At 39.5% G+C, this 15,105-nt stretch overlaps 1 pseudogene; it reads left to right on the forward strand.

The window, feature by feature from the left end:
* The first annotated feature begins 13,746 nt into the window (after positions 1-13,746).
* LOC122913350 lies at positions 13,747-14,695 on the forward strand (annotated as a pseudogene).
* The last annotated feature ends 410 nt before the right edge of the window (positions 14,696-15,105 follow it).

Raw genomic sequence — 15,105 nt, forward strand, 5'->3', positions numbered from 1 at the left:
AGTTCTATTTTTAATTTCTTGAGGAATCTCCACACTGTTCTCCAAAGAGGCTGCACCAACTTGCATTCCCACCAACAGTGGAAGAGGGTTCCCCTTTCTCCACATCCCCTCCAACACATGTTGTTTCCTGTCTTGTTATTTTTGGCCATTCTCACTGGTGTAAGGTGATATCTCAATGTGGTTTTAAATTGAATCTCCCTGATGGCTAGTGATGATGAACATTTTTTCATGTGTCTGACAGCCATTTGTATGTCTTCATTGGAGAAGTCTCTGTTCATATCTTCTGCCCATTTTTTCTTATGCTTGTCTGTTTTGTGTGTGTTGAGTTTGAGGAGTTCATTATAGATCCTGGATATCAACCTTTTGTCTGTACTGTCATTTGCAAATATCTTCTCCCATTCCGTGGGTTGCCTCTTTGTTTTGTTGACTGTTTCCTTTGCTGTGCAGAAGCTTTTGATTTTGATGTCCCAAAAGTTCATCTTCGCTTTTGTTTCCTTTGCCTTTGGAGACATATCTGGAAAGAAGTTGCTGTGGCTCATATGGAAGAGGTTACTGCCTATGTTCTCCTCTAGGATTCTGATGGATTCCTGTCTCACGTTGAGGTCTTTTATCCATTTTGAGTTTATCTTTGTGTACGGTGTAAGAGAATGGTTGAGTTTCATTCTTCTACATATAGCTGCCCGGTTTTCCCAGCACCATTTATTGAAGAGACTGTCTTTTTTCCACAGTATATTTTTTCCTGTTTTGTCAAAGATTATTTGACCATCAAGATGAGGGTCCATATCTGGACTCTCTACTCTGTTCCACTGGTCTATGTGTCTGTTTTTATGCCAGTACCATGCTGTCTTGGTTATCACATTGATATGTTCTACTGTATCTCTGGTTTCAACCTCATTGATCTCAGCTCCAATCTTGATTATTTCCCTTCTTATGTGTGGAGTTGGTTTGATTTGTTGTTGATTCTCTAGTTCTTTAAGGTGTAGGGACAGCTGGTGTGTTCTGGATTTTTCAATTTTTCTGAGGGAGGCTTGGATGGCTATGTATTTCCCCCTTAGGACCACCTTTGCCGTATCCCATAGGTTTTTGACCAAAGTGTCTTCATTCATTCTCATTGGTTTCCATGAATTGTTTCAGTTCTTCTTTGATCTCCTGGTTGATCCCAGCATTCTTAGGCAAGGAGGCCTTTAGCTTCCAGGTGTTTGATTTCCTTCGGAACTTTTCCTTGTGATTGAGCTCCAGTTTCAAAGCATTGTGCTCTGAGAATATGCAGGGAATAATTTCAGTCTTTTGGTATCAGTTGAGTCCTGATTTGTGACCCAGTATGTGGTCTATTCTGGAGAAGGTTCCATGTGCACTTGAGAAGAATGAATACTCTGTTGTTTTAGGGTGGAATGTTCTGTATATATCTATGAGGTCCATCTGGTCCAATGTATCATTCAATGCTCTTGTTTCTTTATTGATTTTCTGCTTCGATGATCTATTTCTGAGATAGGCATGTTAAGATCTCCTACGATTAGTGTATTCATATCAATATGACTCTTTATCTTGAGTAACAGTTTTCTTATGTAATTGGCTGCTCCCATATTGGACATATAGGTATTTATAATGGTTAGATCATCTTGGTGGATAGTCCCTTTAAGAATGAGGTAGTGTCCTTCTGTATCTCTAGCTACAGTCTTTAGTTTAAGATCTAATTTATCTGATTTGAGAATCGCCACCCCAGCCTTCTTTTGAGGCCCATTGGCATGAAAGATCCTTCTCCATCCCTTCACTTTCAGTCTGGGTGTATACTTAGGTTCCAAATGGGTCTCTTGTAGACAACATATGGATGGGTCATATCGTTTTATACAATCTGCAACCTGTGTCTTTTTATGGGCACATCTAGGACATTCACATTGAGAGTGATTGATAGATACGTTTTTATTGACATCATGTTACCTTTGAAGTCTTTTTTTCTGTAGATTGTCTCTATATTTCTGTTCAATGATATTCTTAGTATTTTTCCTCTTTTATAGAACCCCCCCCCTTAATATTTCCTGCAGTGTCTGCTTGGTGGTCGCATACTCTTTTTAGCCTTGCCAGTCTTGGAAACTTTTTATCTCTCCATCCATTTTGAAGGTCAGTCTTGCTGGATAAAGTACTCTTGCCTGCATGTTATTCTCATTTAGTGCCCTGAATACATCTTGCCAACCCTTTCTGGCTTGCCAGGTTTCTGTGACCAGGTCTGACGTTATTCTGATGGGCTTTCCTCTGTACTTAAGGAACTTCTTTGTCCTAGCTGCCTTCAAGAGGGCCTGCCTACAATTATAATTCTTCATTCATACTATTAGGTGTCTCAAGGACTTTCAAGAATCTATAATCTTGTGGGGGGGGGGGAACCATTCTGCCTCTAGTACATGAATGCTGGTTCAATTCATGATATTGGGAAATTTTTCACAGAGAACTTGTTCCACTATATCTTCTAGACTTCTTTCTTTCTCCTCCCCTTCCAGGATTCCAATAATTCTGATGTTGGAATGTTTCATGGCATCATTTATTTCCCTGATTCTGTTTTTGTGGCTTCTAAGCTGTTTGTTCCAGGCTTCCTCCTGATCCTTTCTCTCTATCTGTTTGTCCTCCAGATTACTAATTCTATCTTCTGTCTCAGTTACCCTAGCTTTGAGGGAATTTAGATTAGATTGGAACTCATTGAGAGCATTGTGAATATCATCCCTGGTGGCTTTCAGTTATGCCCTAACATTATGAACATCATCGCTGGTGGCTTTGTGGCTTTTAGCCCTGCACTAATCAATCCCGTTTGGTCATCCATGGCTTTCTCCAACCTAGCTATTGCCTGTGTAATTGTTAGCCTGAATTCCCTTTCTGACATATTGTCTATGTCGATAACCATTAGCTCTGTTGCAGAAGCCCCATTCTCTGAAGTTTTCTTCTGTTGGGCATTCCTCCTCCTAGTCATTTTGGTGAAAGATGGCTAAACGGATGTAGCTGGATGTATTGACCATGGTGCAGTCAAGGTGCACTCTGGAACGCTTCTGAGCAATCAGGATTCCCCACCCAAATGAGAGAAAAAAAGAAAACAAAAAGAAAAAAGAGAGTGAGAGAGGAAGACAGGGAAAAAAAGGGAAGATAAAAGAGAAGGTTCAGACCAAATGGGCCCCAAGGTTAGATTTATGAAGTATACAAATAAAAACAGACAAACAAAAAGACTGATAGACTGATAATGTATATGACAAGAGAATATATATATATATATATATATATATGCAAAAAAAAAGAACGTCGTCCAAAAGAACCCCAAGTATAAGATTTATATATTATCAGGAAAAACACAAATAGACAGAAGCACTGGTGGAAGAAATAGATGGGAGAGTGGTTAGATGGGAGAGTGGTTATAAATTCTCAGTGTGGGCGAGGATATGTTGATTCTTCCTGGATGTATCTTGATATCTTTGTAAAGGGCTCAAATTTCCTAAGATAAAGGGGGATTAAAAATCGGTTTACCGGGACGCCTGGGTGGCTCAGTTGGTTGGACGACAGCCTCCGGCTCAGGGCGTGATCCTGGAGTCCCGGGATCGAGTCCCACATCAGGCTCCCAGCTCCATGGGGAGTCTGCTTCGCTCTCTGACCTTCTCCTCGTTCATGCTCTCTCTCACTGTCTCTCTCTCTCAAATAAATAAATAAAATCTTTTAAAAAAAATTGGTTTACCTCTAGGGGTAGCATTTTTGGGGAAAGGGGATTACCTTGAAGTTTAACTCTATATGAATATTAAAAAATAAAAATAAAAAAAGAATAAACTAAATTAAATTAAACTAAAATTTTTTAAAAATGAAGAAATAGAAAAGCAAAAGAAAAACATGGGTATATGTATCAAAAAGTTCAGGTTAAAAGATTATTATGGAATTTGATGTAATGGACATCTCACTGTGATGATAAATAGGTTAAAAATTATCTGTATAAAATTTTAAAAATGAACCAGAATAGTGGGAGCAAATTAAAAATAAAAGTTGTATCTATGGAGACACATCTTGAAAGTGTTGCTGTGCCTGATATCAGAGAGATTACTGCCTGCATTCTTCTCTAGGATTCTGATGGATTCCTGTCTCACGTTGAGGTCTTTTATCCATTTTGAGTTTATCTTTAAGTCTCCAAAGGCAAAGGAAACAAAAGCGAAAATAAACTTTTGGGACTTCATCAAAATCAAAAGCTTCTGCACAGCAAAGGAAACAGTCAACAAAACAAAGAGGCAACCCACGGAATGGGAGAAGATATTTGCAAATGACAGTACAGACAAAAGGTTGATATCCAGGATCTATAATGAACTCCTCAAACTCAAAACATACAAAACAGACAAGCATAACAAAAAATGGGCAGAAGATATGAACAGAGACTTCTCCAATGAAGACATACAAATGGCTGTCAGACACATGAAAAAATGTTCATCATCACTAGCCATCAGGGAGATTCAATTTAAAACCACATTGAGATATCACCTTACACCAGTGAGAATGGCCAAAAATAACAAGACAGGAAACAACATGTGTTGGAGGGGATGTGGAGAAAGGGGAACCCTCTTCCACTGTTGGTGGGAATGCAAGTTGGTGCAGCCTCTTTGGAGAACAGTGTGGAGATTCCTCAAGAAATTAAAAATAGAACATCCCTATGACCCTGCAATTGCACTTTTGGGTATTTACCCCAAAGATACAGATGTGAAAAGAAGGGCCATCTGTACCCCAATGTTTATAGCAGCAATGGCCACGGTCGCCAAACTGTGGAAAGAACCAAGATGCCCTTCAACAGACGAATGGATAAGGAAGATGTGGTCCATATACACTATGGAGTATTATGCCTCCATCAGAAAGGATGAATACCCAACTTTTGTAGCAACATGGACGGGACTGGAAGAGATTATGCTGAGTGAAATCAGTCAAGCAGAGAGAGTCAATTATCACATGGTTTCAGTTATTTGTGGAGCATAACAAATAGCATGGAGGACATGGGGAGTTAGAGAGGAGAAGGGAGTCGAGGGAAATTGGAAGGGGAGGTGAACCATGAGGGACTATGGACTCTGAAAAACAATCTGAGGGTTTTGAAGGGATGGGAGGGGTGGGAGGTTGGGATACCAGGTGGTGGGAATTATAGAGGGCACAGATTGCATGGAGCACTGGGTGTGGTGAAAAAATGAGTACTGTCATGCTGAAAATAAAAAATAAATTTAAAAAAATATCAATGAAACTAGAAGCTGGTTTCTGAAAGAATCAATAAGATCGATAAACCATTGGCCATACTAATCCAAAGGAAAAGAGAGAAAGCCCAAATTCATAAAATTATGAATGAAAAGGGAGAGATCACAACTAACACCAAGGAAGTAAAAACAATCATCAGAAGTTATTATCAATAGTTATATACCAATAAGCTAGCAACCTAGATGAAATGGATGCATTCCTGGAAAACTATAAACTCCCAAAATTGAACCAGGAAGAAATTGACAACCTGAGTAGACTGATATCTAGTAACGAGATTGAAGCAGTGATCAAAAACCTCCCAAAAAACAAGAGCCCAGGACCTGATGGATTTCCTGGGGAATTCTACCAAACTTTCAAAGAAGATATAACACCTATTCTCCTGAAGCTGTTTCAAAAACTTGAGGCAGAAGGAAAACTTCCAGACTCTTTCTATGAAGCCAGCATTACCCTGATCCCCAAACCAGGCAAAGACCCTACCAAAAAGGAAAATTTCAGACCAATATCACTGATGAATATGGATGCTAAGATTCTCAACAAGATCCTAGCAAACAGGATCCATCAGAACATTAAAAAAATTATCCACCATGACCAGGTGGGATTCATCCCTGGGCTACAAGGATGGTTCAACATTCGCAAATCAATCAATGTGATAGAACAAATCAATAAGAGAAGAGAGAAGAACCATAGGGTCCTCTCAATCGATGCAGAAAAAGCATTTGACAAAATCCAGCATCTGTTCCTGATTAAAATGCTTCAAAGTATAGGGATAGAGGGAACATTCCTGAACTTCCTAAAATCTATCTATGAAAGACCCACAGCAAATATCATCCTCAATGGGCAAAAGCTTGCAGCCTTCCCGTTGAGTTCAGGAACAAGACAAGGATGCCCACTCGCACCACTCTTGTTCAACATAGTATTAGAAGTCCTAGCAACAGGAATCAGACAACAAAGAGAAATAAAGGGTATCCAAATTGGCAATGAAGAAGTCAAACTCTCTCTCTTCGCAGATGACATGATTCTTTCTATGGAAAACCCAAAAGACTCCACCCCCAAACTACTAGAAGTCATACAGCAATTCAGCAACGTGGCAGGATACAAAGCCAATGCACAGAAATCAGTGGTTTTCTTATACACTAACAATGAAAATACAGAAAGGGAAATTAAAGAATCGATTCCATTTACTATAGCACCAAGAACCATAAGATACCTGGGAATAAACCTAACCAAAGAGGTAAAGGATCTGTACTTGAGGAACGACAGAACACTCATGAAAGAAATTGAAGAAGACACAAAAAGATGGAAGACCATTACATGCTCTTGGATCGGAAGAATAAACATTGTTAAAATGTCTATACTGCCTGTAGTAATATATACTTCTAATGCCATTCCGATCCAAATTCCACTGGGATTTTTCAAAGAGCTGCAGCAAAGGAAACAGTCAACAAAACAAAGAGGCAACCCATGGAATGGGAGAAGATATTTGCAAATGACAGTACAGACAAAGGTTGATATCCAGGATCTATAATGAACTCCTCAAACTCAACACACACAAAACAGACAAGCATAAGAAAAAATGGGCAGAAGATATGAACAGAGATTTCTCCACACTTGATCTTAGCCAAAAGGCCGAGAAGCGACTTCTCCAATGAAGACATACAAATGGCTATCAGACACATGAAAAAATGTTCATCATCACTAGCCATCAGGGAGATTCAATTTAAAACCACATTGAGATATCACCTTACACCAGTGAGAATGGCCAAAAATAACAAGACAGGAAACAACATGTGTTGGAGGGAATGTGGAGAAAGGGGAACCCTCTTCCACTGTTGGTGGGAATGCAAGTTGGTGCAGCCTCTTTGGAGAACAGTGTGGAGATTCCTCAAGAAATTAAAAATAGAACTTCCCTATGACCCTGCAACTGCACTCCTGGGTATTTACCCTAAAGATACAGATGTTGTGAAAAGAAGGGCCATCTGTACCCCAATGTTTATAGCAGCAATGGCCACGGTCGCCAAACTGTGGAAAGAACCAAGATGCCCTTCAATGGACGAATGGATAAGAAAGATGTGGTCCATATACACTATGGAGTATTAAGCCTCCATCAGAAAGGATGAATACCCAACTTTTGTAGCAACATGGACGGGACTGGAAGAGATTATGCTGAGTGAAATCAGTCAAGCAGAGAGAGTCAATTATCACATGGTTTCAGTTATTTGTGGAGCATAACAAATAGCATGGAGGACATGGGGAGTTAGAGAGGAGAAGGGAGTCGAGGGAAATTGGAAGGGGAGGTGAACCATGAGAGACTATGGACTCTGAAAAACAATCTGAGGGTTTTGAAGGGACGGCGGGTGGGAGGTTGGGGTACCAGGTGGTGGGTATTATAGAGGGCACGGATTGCATGGAGCACTGGGTGTGGTGAAAAAATAATGAATACTGTTATGCTGAAAACAAATAAAAAATAAATTTTAAAAAATTGCTATGAAGTTTTATCAGAGGAAATGCCTTTGATTCAAATTAATTTTTTTCATCTCCACAAATATTTTAATATAAAAATATATAAAAATAAATATTCTGGATTAGCAAAATAAAATTAAAAATATAAAAAATTTAAAAATTAATTAATTAAGTGAAATAAGTCAAGCAGAGAGAGTCAATTATCATATGGTTTCACTTATTTGTGGAGCATAACAAATAGCATGGAGGACATGGGGAGTTAGAGAGGAGAAGGGTGTTGGGGAAATTGGAAGGGGAGGTGAACCATGAGGGACTATGGACTCTGAAAACAATCTGAGGGGTTTGAAGTGGCGGGGGTGTGGGAGGTTGGGGTATCAGGTGTGATGGGTATTATAGAGGGCACGGATTGCATGGAGCACTGGGTGTGGTGCAAAAATAATGAGTACTGTTATGCTGAATATAAATAAAAATAAATTAAATTGGAAGGGGAGGTGAACCATGAGAGACTATGGACTCTGAAAAACAATCTGAGGGTTTTGAAGTGGTGGGGCGTGGGAGGTCGGGGTACCAGGTGGTGGGTATTATAGAGGACACGGATTGCATGGAGCACTGGGTGTGGTGCAAAAATAATGAATAGTTATGCTGATAATAAAAAATAAATTAAAAAATAAAAATTAAATTAAAAAAAGAACAAGGAAAAAAAGAAAATAAGTAAAAAAATTTAAAAAAAAAGACATTTCCCTTTGTTCCCCAATTCTCCAGGCCTCTTGCTCATTATCTGGAAAAAACACATTTTAAAGATGCCCTTTTCTATGGCATCAATCTACTCCTTCCATTATGGGTTGCGCTGAGTCTCATCAAAATTAATATGCCGAAGTCTTAACACCCAGTATTCAAATATCCCTTTCTTAGTATACAGGGTCATTGCAGATGTAATTGGTTAAGTTGAGGTCAGGTGGATTAGGGTGGTCTCTAATATATCATGTCCAGTATCCTTACAAAAAGAGGAAATCTGAAGGAACACAAATTTGACTGGCTACAAGCAAAAGACACAGAGCTCGGAGAGTGGCCTGGAGGAGACTCTGTAGCAGGGCCTTCAGAGGGAACGTGGCCCTGAGGATACCTTGATCTTGGACAGTTATCCTCCGGAAGTGCCAGACAATACATTTCCTTTGCTTCAGCCACTCTGGTCATCATACTTGTTAGCTCAACCCCAGAAAACTGATACACCTTCCCTGTCACCTGCCTCCCCACATGCAGTGGGACCTGAAATGCAGAAGTATTCCTGTCCTTGCATGTCCTTTGCCACAGGAGGGATTCAAAGACATACAATTCTGATATGAAGGTCATAACATGAGTTTCTCCTCCCCTGTCCTCAGAGACATTGCCCTCCTAGACACATCCCCAATTCTGCTACAGCACTTGGGATGTGCCTTACTAAATCCTGCAAAACCCATGCAGACCAGACCCCTGTTGTGTCCCCATAAGGCCAGAGCTTTGGCTCCACTCTCAGAAATGTGTCCTGGAGTTTCAAACACTGGTAGAATGAAAATGGGGGAGTGAATACAGCACAACTGATGGGGTTTCTGAGACTCACTAGGTGATCCTAACTGGGAATCCAGTACCAAGGACCATTGAGCTTTCTAATTCCGATTGCAGAGTGACGTTGATCATTTTTTCATGCGTCTGTTCACCATCTGTACATCTTTGAAGAAATGTCTATTCGTGTCCTCTGACCATTTCTTAAATGGATTTTTTATTTTCTGGGTATTGAGTTTAAGAAGTTCCTTATAAATATTGGATACTACCCTTTATCTGAAATGTCATTTACAAATATCTTCTCCCATTCATAGGCTGCCCTTTAGTTTTATTGAGTGTTTCCTTGGCTGTGCACACACTCTTCTTTTTTAATTTTTTATTTCCTTTCAGGTGACAGTATTCATTGTTTTTACACCACACCCAGTGCTCCATGCAATCTGTGCCCTCTCTAATACCCACCACCTGGTTCCCCCAAGCTCCCACCCCCCGGCCCCTTCAAAACACTCAGATTGTTTTTCAGAGTCCATAATCTCTCAAGGTTCACCTCCCCTTCCAATTTCCCTCAACTCCCTTCTCCTCTCCATCTCCCCTTGTCCTCCATGCTATTTGTTATGCTCCACATAAGTGAAACCATATGATAATTGACTCTCTCTGCTTGACTTATTTCACTCAGCATAATCTCTTCCAGTCCCATCCATGTTGCTACAAAAGTTGGGTATTTGAATGTCTTCATTGAAGAAGTGTCTGTCCATATCTTCTGCCCATTTTTTAATATGATTGTCAGTTTTGTGTGTGTTGAGTTTGAGGAGTTCATTATAGATCCTGGATATCAACCTTTGTCTGTACTGTCATTTGCAAATATCTTCTCCCATTCCGTGGGTTGCCTCTTTGTTTTGTTGACTGTTTCCTTTGCTGCAGCTCTTTGAAAAATCCCAGTGGAATTTGGATCGGAATGGCATTAGAAGTATATATTACTACAGGCAGTATAGACATTTTAACAATGTTTATTCTTCCGATCCAAGAGCATGTAATGGTCTTCCATCTTTTTGTGTCTTCTTCAATTTCTTTCATGAGTGTTCTGTCGTTCCTCAAGTACAGATCCTTTACCTCTTTGGTTAGGTTTATTCCCAGGTATCTTATGGTTCTTGGTGCTATAGTAAATGGAATCGATTCTTTAATTTCCCTTTCTGTATTTTCATTGTTAGTGTATAAGAAAACCACTGATTTCTGTGCATTGGCTTTGTATCCTGCCACGTTGCTGAATTGCTGTATGACTTCTAGTAGTTTGGGGGTGGAGTCTTTTGGGTTTTCCATAGAAAGAATCATGTCATCTGCGAAGAGAGAGAGTTTGACTTCTTCATTGCCAATTTGGATACGTTTTGTTTCTCTTTGTTGTCTGATTCCTGTTGCTAGGACTTCTAATACTATGTTGAGCAAATAATCCAAAAATTTGTATGGAATCAGAAGAGACCCTGAATCGCTAAGGAAATGTTGAAAAACAAAAATAAAACTGGGGGCATCACGTTACCTGATTTCTAGCTTTACTACAAAGCTGTGATCACCAAGACAGCATGGTACTGGCATAAAAACAGACACATAGACCAGTGGAACAGAGTAGAGAGTCCAGATATGGACCCTCAACTCTATGGTCAAATAATCTTTGACAAAACAGGAAAAAATATGCAGTGGAAAAAAGACAGTCTCTTCAATAAATGGTGCTGGGAAAACTGGACAGCTATAAGTAGAAGAATGAAACTCGGCCATTCTCTTACACCATACACAAAGATAAACTCAAAATGGATAAAAGACCTCAACGTGAGACAGGAATCCATCAGAATCCTAGAGGAGAACATAGGCAGTAATCTCTTCCATATCAGCCACAGCAACTTCTTTCAAGATATGTCTCCAAAGGCAAAGCAAACAAAAGCGAAAACAAACTTTTGGGACTTCATCAAAATCATAAGCTTCTTTGAAGAATCTTAAAAAAAAATTATGATGTACTATATGTTGGTTAACTGATAATAATAATAATGGAGAGGAGAAGGGATTTGGGGGAAATCAGAGGGGGAGATGAACCATGAGAGACTGTGGACTCTGAGGAACTAAGTGAGGGTTTGGGAGGAGAGGTTGGGGGGAGGTTGGGTAAGCCTTGTGGTGGGTATTGTGGAGAGCACGTATTGCATGGAGCACTGGGCACGGTGTATAAATGATGAATTCTGGAACACTGAAGAGAAATTTTAAAAATAAATTTAAAAATTTTTAAAAGATTAGGGGAGAAAAGTTGTAATTGGATGTGGATATAAATAAAACAATGTTGGGGAAAAAATTTAAAATAAATAAATAAATAAATAAATATTTTGAGGGAAAAAGAAATCAATGTGCCATTCACAGTACCTTACTTGAATCATGGCCCACATTCACTGTATTATGAGAGGTGTGCTTATAATGCCTTCCTGATTGTAACTGAGAGTAGGATAGAATTATCAGAATGACCTCACTTTGTGCAAAAACCAGGTATCTGAATTATTTCTAGAATAAGAAAGTGTGTTTTCAAAATCTACTTCTGGGTCTGTGATGCACTTAGGATAGTAATTGTGTCTCTATTGGAAATACCTGTAGTTTTAGTGCACCAATGCTTATGGTAAGATGCTCTCCTCCTTCAAGATAGGGCGGGAGGAAGGCAAAGGTAACTCAGTTATGGTTTCAGAAAACAGTTGTGAGGACATATGTTACTCTCTTTGGCTTAATAACATTCTAACCTCAATCACAGGGTCACTACACATTGCACTATGATTTCAACTTTTCATGTGCTTAAGATTTCACATTCTCCACATCCCATATCATATAATCTCCTGTACTTTAATGCATTGCACAGATTTTACTCCATAGATAAGTGTTACACTTAACCCATACATTAATAGCCTGGGGAGTTTATGATGTGAAATTAGTAATTATCTGGTTTCTGTCCTACAGTATTTTATCACAGATTAGTGTTTCATGTATCAGGATTCAGGACAAAATGATATTTTTCAATAATGTCCACTGTATCTGTGTTCCAGCAGGACAACAAACAAGGCTTTCTGCTGCCAAGGTAATGTTGCAACAATCTTATGTTGATAAAATCCAACTTCTGCAGGGGCAGGTGACTTTCAGATTACACTGTAAATAGTGTATCTGTATTTTATTCAGATCTCTTAAACTTCATTCATATTTCATATTGACCTATATAGTAAATATTTAAATAGAAATGGAAACTTGTTATAAACCAAATTATAAAATAAACTACTTAAAATGTAAAATAAAATATCAAGGTCTAAGCACTAAACTAAATATAGATGTACATTATTTGAAAGCACAGCTGACAGGGTTTGTTAGTGGAGCACAGAGGTCAGAGAATGGTCTTTGCAAACAGCCTAGCCAGCTTCTGGTCCTCACTCTGCCCCAAAACAGCATGTGAATTTACACAGTTCTCTCAACTTCTTTGCAGCAAACTTCTCTTTACAATGAAAATGATGCAATGCCAGTGCGTACCTCACGCAGTTACGAAGACCTATAAAAATACCAGAAGTACAGCTATGGCGCTGATTCATGCAGAGTAAGTGCTGTTTCAGTATTATGACTTCCACTCTGGGAAGCTTCTTAACAATAACCAACAAAAAAAACCCTTAATTATTTCTCAGTGAAAATACTGGATCTGATACGATTAATATGGTTCTCACATGTGCTCAGGCAGGTCCCTCAGGTTCTCAAGATGATGATCAATCCCTGGGAACTGACAGAATGGGGCCAAAACATTTTGCAGTAGGAATGGTCTACTTATCACAGACCATCTAGGGATTCCAGGAGCTTTCTCTCTTCTTTACCATCCTCTCTTTCTTTTCCACCCTCATTACAGATTCAGGTCCACAGTGCTGATTCTTAAGCATTGTTTTACACCCACTTCCTGATCGTTCTCCTTAAAGGTATCCACAAGACAAAACCAGACTTAAGGTGCAACACATTTCCTCACGATTTGGAATGTAATTTTGTCTTCTATCCTCACAATGTTGGCAGGGTGTGTCCAATGGCACCTCCTGCCTCTTCTGCTTCTCTAACCATTTCTCTCAGTCCCAGAAATGACAGACTTCATAGTTTATCTGCAATGTTTAAATCAGTGACACATTCAGAACTGATCTGTCCCATGCTATAGGTAATGACTGAGGTTGTATGTTTTTTTCCATTGTAGGTAACAATTTCAGTTTTCTGAAAATGTATGAAGCATTCTCTCCACTTGATGTCACTTACCATTGCTTTGTCCAGGTGAAATCACCTCATCTTTAGTACTGACTTTTCCAAGGAAGATCCTGGTACTTCTCTCCACCCCCTCCTACCTCTCAAAGTCTTTGGCAACCCCGCAGAAACAAGCCATCAAAGTTACTCATCATATCCAAATCTTCAATAAGCCTTTTTGTTCATAGGGACACGTGTTGCTATCATTTAGAGGAAAACGTGCTGAATGGCAGAATGGCTTCTAGGGACTTGGCAATAGCAACAATATACTTATCACAGATGACAGTTGGAATCCTGGGCAATTTCTCTCTTCTTTACCACGATCTCTGCCATTACTACACTGAAGGTAGATTGAGACCCACAGGTTCACTTCTCAAACACCTGATTATAGCCAACTCCTTGCTAATGCTATCAAAAGGAGTTCCCCAGACATCAGCAGCTTTTGGGTTGAAATATTTCTACCATTATTTGGGACTCAGACTTCTTTTGTATGTCCATAGAATGGGCAGGGCAGTGTGCATCAGCAATATCTGCCTCTTGAGTATCTTCCAGAACATCATGATCAGCCCTATGAATTCCTGCTGGAAGGATTTTAAAGTCAAAGCCCCAAAGTATGTCAGCTTCTCCATTTCTCTTTGCTGGATCATGCACATAATGGTAAATTTTATCATGCCTATGTATGTGCTTTATGTATCAGGGAAACACAGCAGCAGAAACGTCACAAAGAAAAAGGACTTTGGAGTCTGTTCTTCCAGTTATGAGACAACTGCAGGGTTAATTTTTATAGCACTGGTAGTATTACTTGAAGTTTCATTCTGGGTGCTCACAATCTAGGCCAGTGGCTCCATGGTCTTCTTCCTGCACAGGCACAGGCATCAGGTCCAGCACATTCACAGGCCTAATAACGTCTCCCCTAGATCCTCTGCTGAGTCCAGAACCTCCCAGAGCACCCTTGCCCTGGTGACCACCTTTGTGTCTTTTTCCTTCCTCTTTTCCATCTTTCAAGTTGGTGATGTTTTATTTATAATCCCACTTGGTGGTTAGTGAAGACCTCTGACCTCAGTTCTATGTGTTTTCCAGCGGCCAGCCCGTTCTGCTCATGAGCCGAGACTCTACAGTAACTAGGGTCTGCTTTGTGAGGACAAGAAACACAAAATTCCCTATTCTCACCAGAAACATATAAATTGTATGATTTTGCACAATTTCCAGTTGTTTATTCTCATTCGACTCAAAAAGTCAACAGAGAATCTTAAAGAGAAGATCTGTATCTTTCTAAGGTGAAACCTACAGGTATTCAGGATTTCCTCAGATGCCTGAATGTCAGGACTGCGTGGGCATAGCTGAGGTGAATAAATCAGGGTAGCCTCATCCAGATACATAGTATCTTACTGATAATGGTCTTTTTTTAAAAAAAAAATCCTCATTTGAATTCAATTTAGTTAATATATAATGTATTAAAATTTCCAGGGTAAAATTTAGTGATTCATCAGTTGCATATAATATCCTATGCTCGCTCATTACATTAGTGCCCTCCTTAATGTCCATCACCCAATTACCCTTTCCCCCATCTCTTAATCAAATATTGTTTGAGGT

This window comes from Neovison vison, chromosome 7, assembly GCF_020171115.1.
Source record: "Neovison vison isolate M4711 chromosome 7, ASM_NN_V1, whole genome shotgun sequence".
In the NCBI taxonomy this organism is placed as follows: domain Eukaryota; kingdom Metazoa; phylum Chordata; class Mammalia; order Carnivora; family Mustelidae; genus Neogale; species Neogale vison.